Genomic DNA, 6,000 nt, shown 5'->3' on the forward strand with positions numbered 1-6,000 from the left:
CAAGGTAATTGGAAGATGGACTAGTCAAGGCAAGAGATGTGGGAGCACTGTCATCATCCAGAACAGTTAGGGCTAAGCATGCATCAAGAAGAAGTTTATTAATATGAAAAGATCAAATCAACTATTAAAGAGAAACAAAGAGAGTCGAGTATATTGTCATGAACCTATGCAGACATGTGCAAGCGGACAAGTTGTGTTGATATACAATTACTCAAATAGGGGAGAAAAATAAGAACCCGATACATCTCTTTTAATTTCAGAGATATTGTATCGAATCCTGCCATGAACTCATCTAGCCTAATATGAAAATACCAGTTAGAACTATTTCCATGTCAATATGCAAGATAAAAGACAATTATTCTTACCTCTTCTTTCTCCACTCATCATACTGTTTCTTTGTGTCATCTCATTGTTGAGTGATATGATTAAGATCATCAACTTGTTCACTACATAAAGCAACTTTTTTCCTGTACCTGTACATACAAAGATAATTTATATAGAAACTCTGCCGATGCATCTTAAGGTGCGGACGATATTGAGAGCAAGGAGAAAATGTTCCTATTCTGAGATTTATCGAGATGAGGACTTATTTCCTTGAGTTGTGCTTCTAGCAGTGCTACCATCTCACTCAAGCGCCCTCCTCAAGTCACAAGTCTTGGTCAGAGACTTATCAGTCAATGTAGCTTGAAGCTTTGCAGGATCCACTTAATCTTTGTATGACGCGTAATTCAGTTTTAAAATTTTCAATTTGATCAATTTAGTCATAAATTTTCTGACGAGCTAATGTGGACGCCAGGTAGCGATGCTACATAAAACAAATGATGGTACTGAGTGGACGGTTTTTGCAATTCTTTTAAATGTTTTCTTTTTTTCCCTTTTCTTTTCTTTTTCTTTTTTCATTTCCTCTTCTTTCTTTTCTTTTCTTTTCTTTTTATTTTTTCTTCCCTTAATCTTTTCCTTTTCACCTGCGGTCGGTCATCAGCCATTGCCAAGATCGGCCCCGACGATCAGCCACATGTGAGGGTTGCGACACCCTTGCCTAGCACAATTTTTTTATAAAAAAAAAGACAATAAAATGAAAAAAAGAAAAAATCTTAGAAAAGTTTTTAAAACATTGCCAAAATTCATCACATCAGCACTAATCATGCCACTTAAAGACAGCTGGTGCTGACTGGACTGTCACGGTAGCAATTTTCGGCAAAAATTGACAGAATAACTACATTGAAAAATCGTCAAAAAATTTATAATTTAATTCTGATTGTCATATAATAGATTTAGAATTTTTTGGACAATTTTTCCCACACGGCACATCCATGTCCTCCATCTTCAGCCCCTCGACAAGAAGCCCGAGCAACTTGAGGCACCGCCAAGTCGATGGCAGTATTAACAGCGACGTCATTTTGGGCGTTTCGAGGTTGAGATCTTCCTCAGTGAAGAAGCTGCCAAGACTAGCGGCCGCCGATTGCCTCTGTTCCACCACGGCCAACCATGGGGTCCTATCCACCACGGTTGCTTTCAAAGCTTCCAGAACCTTTCGGGTGCACTTGAATTTTGTTTTTTTTTTTTTTTGTATGTTTGCTAGATTCTTGATTCTTATGGGGTTCTTGATTTTGTTGGGTCTTTGCTACATCTTGCAAAATTTTTTATTTGGTCCTGGAGGTTGGTGTTTGGAATCCTGAAGAAACGATGGAAATGTGAAAAAAACTTGAAACCGATCAAATCAGTCTCCCATTTTCCTCTATTAAAAATTGTGGCTGGCAATTTATTGTTACGGCTTCGTTATGCTAGCCGGGCCCCTAGACAATTTTAGCAGATTTCTCGGCATTGAAGACGACCTAAAAGAGAAAATCCTTTTGAGGGTTTTCAACTACTCTCTTTGACATTTGAACGGAACAAAGAAGATTTGCACCCAAAAGGAGATTTAACGAGAAGGTGAAGAATAAGGGAGAGAGGACCAACAGAAGATAACCACGAAACAGAAGAGAGAATTCACATATGAATGTAGTGCACAGCATACAAAGAACAAAGACACAGATACATGTTCCCCACCTCATCATAACACAAGGATTTTCCATCTCTCTACAGATTCCACATTCCATGAACTTTTGAAAACATGCATAACAAAAGCAAATCCTCCACCACCATGTGACTTTAGCACAATCTCGTTCCACATCTGTCTCTCTCTCTCTCTTCTTTTTGTTTTCCCTCAGGAGAGAACAAATAGAAGGAGGGCATTAATAAATTATGAAAATAGACTAAGGGTTACTCCTGAATGATCCAAGGGCTTTAACTGCTCCTGCCCTCAATATGAAGTGGTGGTAGAAAGCTGCAATGGCTGATCCATTGAATGGTCCTACCCAGAAGATCCACAGAAACCCAACGAAAACAAAGGGGACATTATCAGCAAACTGTAGTGAAATGGGGAAATATAGTAAATCTTTTTTTCTTTCTGAAAAATAAAAGAAAGACGTAATCGAGCAATGAATTAATTAACCTGATCATCTCAGGCCTTATCCTTGTTGTAGAAAACAGCAGCACCGATACTTCTCGCAGGGTTGATCCCGATTCCGGTGATGGAAATGGTGGTCAAGTGAACCATAAACACCGCTCATCCGATTGGCAGAGGAGCCAAAACCTTTTCCAAGATTTATGCCAAAGAAAAGACACGCATCATAAGAAACAATTGTTCATGTTTAGGACAAACTTCGGATCTTCAGGTGCCTTCATACTCTGCACCTCCTCCCAAATCGACTTCTCCTTACTATGCACATGCCTTACCATGTCCTGTGACCGTGTACCCATCTATCCACCATATCCAGTGGCATACCCTCATTTTTCCCACCCTCCATCAGCCTATCTTCTTCCGGTGTATCTTCCCCCTTTGGTTTATCCTCCGCCTCCATATCCACCACCTCCTAGCCCTCCAGGTATGTGCCAAGGTGGTGTAGGATAATACTAAGGTCCTGAGAAAGAAACAACATACTCCCAATTGATGACATACATCAATGAACAACATAGAATCAACATAATAATGAGCCAATTCATGCGTAACTGTTGAAACTCGACACATACCTAGAGCGCCAGGAGGTGGTGGATATGAAGGCGGAGGATCAGCCAAAGGGGAGAGTACGGAGGAGGATAGGCTAATGGAGCATGGGGAAAATGTGTTGGAGGAGGGTATGCCGTTGGATATGTGGATAGATGGGTATGCAGACATGCTATGGCTGGTGCATTGTAAGGAGGAGCTGATGCGGAGGAGGTGCAAAGCACGAAGGCATTCAATGAGCCGAAGAAGCTACATATGGTGGTGCAGATGGTGTACAGCTCGCTCCCAATTTTTGCAACAGCACAAGCACAATATTGTTCAGAATCCACAACAGAATGATCATGGTAAATGGTCATGATGATATTCTATACCGAACGAAATTGGTACTTACCGCATTTGCATAATGTAATATCAAGCTTGCTTCTCCGGCATATCCAGAATCAAAGAAAAAACAAGCACTTTAATCAAGACAATCAAAACCTTTCTTTCTAGAGGGTAGCAATGCAAATGCCAAGTGACAGTTGTCCTACTTCACAATTTGATGCCACGGAGATAGACTGGGGGTATCTGATTGGTAGATATGTTATACACGAATAAAGGAATAGAGGAGGAGAGGAGAATCTGTTAGAAAATCCATCATATGCATTCACAACTTGTATGGAAGAAAGAATAAGATAGAAGAATCCCCCAACACTTTTATGTTTATCCATGAGAGAGTGTTACTCAGATTAGCATCGTTGTGTGCCTAGTCATACCATCCTGCACGTCTTCTGCCTCAGCGGGAGGCTAAGTGGTCAGTTTGCCTATATCGTTCTACGAAACAAAACATGTGAACAGTACTACCAAGAAACTCACATTATATTGCTGGGAACCCAAGTGAATTAAAAGAAATCACACCACTATTCTTACAAGAAGGTCATCTTATATACTCCCATCTTCCGACATTTTTTCTTGTATTTTGCTTTTAAACCCGATACATAATTCTACAAGCATAAGAAAAGAGGAATAAACTCAAGGGATCGCATCTGCCCGTTTTTAGTCTGAAAAGGCCAGGCCGTATGATCGAGGCTCTGGGAAAGAACCTTATAGAGCCGAATCCTTGAGACCATGGAAAACACAACTAAGATAAGGAACACTAGCCATTCGCGCAGTTTTCTCAATTAGCTCAACGCCAGAAACCACACCCATCAAAACCCTAAAACAAAACTCCATATCTCCATATCCAGATCTGAACAGGGAAAGAGGTAATTGCGCAAACATTTGGCGTGCAATATAAAATTACCACTTACCAGTGCAAGTTCCGGTGCGAAACTTGGGGCTGCCATATTCCAGCCGCCGATGGGGCTCCTGGAGGCGACGGCGGAGGCAGCAGCAATGCGCCGGACAATGCAGCAGATCCGAGCTCGCCGGACACAAACGACGAATCGGAGCAGCCGCCGCCGACGGGCTGGAGAATGCAGCGGATTGGGAGCGAAGGCGAGAGAGACCGAGCGTCTTCTTCATTCTTGACGAGCCGGGGAAGCCCAAGAATTTTGAAATATTGGTGAGAACGCTGAGATCCGTCCCCGCGGGACCCACCGCTGACGGGCTCCACGTGTCACTCGCTGAACGGAGAGGGACCATGGTAACGTGGTGGAGCGGGACTACCTGATATTTTCTCGCGAATGCTATGGACATCGTCCCACACGCCCAATGACATGGGTGTTCATGCGTGAGTGACGTAATAAAAAGAGGAAAAAAGATGGTTTATCTTGTCGGTATCACAAAAGATTTCGACTTTTGTTCATTTGCCATACCAGCAAGAAACTAAATAGAGGGAAAAAAAATTGCAAATTTCTGCTGTATGATTTTCAACTTCAAAACTTTTGTCTATAATTCATCCGAAATGAGCATTTCCTTTGTAAAAATGTATTAATTAATAAATAATTGAGCAAATAAAATGTTATCCCAAACTTCCGCGTCAGTTATAGATAGTAAAAGCTTAGCCTATTAACAGATATTGAGTTCTAATTAAAGCTGATAGTATAACATATTCCGTAATTCTTCTCAATTAGAGATACCTTTCCTAACTCTTTACCTACAGTAGTAGTACTCCGACGAGACCGTATTTTTATGTATCTATCGAATTAGCGGTGTGGAGGATTTAGTGAAACATAATTTACTATAGTGATTAAATGTTACAGCAATTTACAAATTCCTCTCTAAATCTTATATTGTGTCAACTCTTCTTAGTGATGCGCAAGATAGCAATAGCCTAAAACATACTCATATAAAGGGACATACAAACTACAGCATTAGTTATGATGTCATGGAAGTGGCTGAGAAGATGGTGTAGACTATCACGAATGTGCCGATGATCTCCGTGCCCAGCCCAACGCGAGTCTTGTACATGGCGGCAAGCACATTGGCTTCGCCGCCGTACTGTTCGTAGCATGACTTCTGGAAGAGCTTGACTAGGGCGAAACCACATATGGCCCCCAATCACTAAGCCAACATGCACATTATGGCTCGCACCAGTGATACCTTCCGCGCTAAGAGCAGCCCGAATGTCACCGTCGGGTTGATGTGACCACCTAAGTCATTCATCAATCAAATCAAAGTAGAAATTTAAAAGAAAATGATCGGCTGATTTGAAAGGTTGAAATATATCACTTGATTAAGAAAAATAGACTGATGGATCATTTAAGATTCCGACGGTGCAGTAGACGAGGATGAAGATCATGCCACCGAAGGCCTGGGAGATCCATGCATCGAGTCGACGCCAACCTTTTGGGGGTCGGTCTGGCTATTGTACCCGATCACAGTCAGCATTGTGATGTAGAGGAAGAGGAGGGTGGTGATGACCTCGGCGATGAGCACTTGCCCAGCTCCACCGGGTCTATCAGTGGTGCCAGCGGCAGGTCATGGTATTCCTTGGTCGAGAATGAGCCATGCTTTGCCACTTCCTTCATCAT

At 41.9% G+C, this 6,000-nt stretch overlaps 1 pseudogene; it reads right to left on the minus strand.

The window, feature by feature from the left end:
• Positions 1-1,965: 1,965 nt before the first annotated feature.
• LOC115669027 (probable aquaporin PIP2-5) lies at positions 1,966-6,000 on the minus strand (annotated as a pseudogene).

The sequence above is a fragment of the Syzygium oleosum genome, unplaced genomic scaffold, assembly GCF_021117445.2.
Source record: "Syzygium oleosum isolate NSW1041296 unplaced genomic scaffold, Sole_v2.1 Sole_v2.53, whole genome shotgun sequence".
In the NCBI taxonomy this organism is placed as follows: domain Eukaryota; kingdom Viridiplantae; phylum Streptophyta; class Magnoliopsida; order Myrtales; family Myrtaceae; genus Syzygium; species Syzygium oleosum.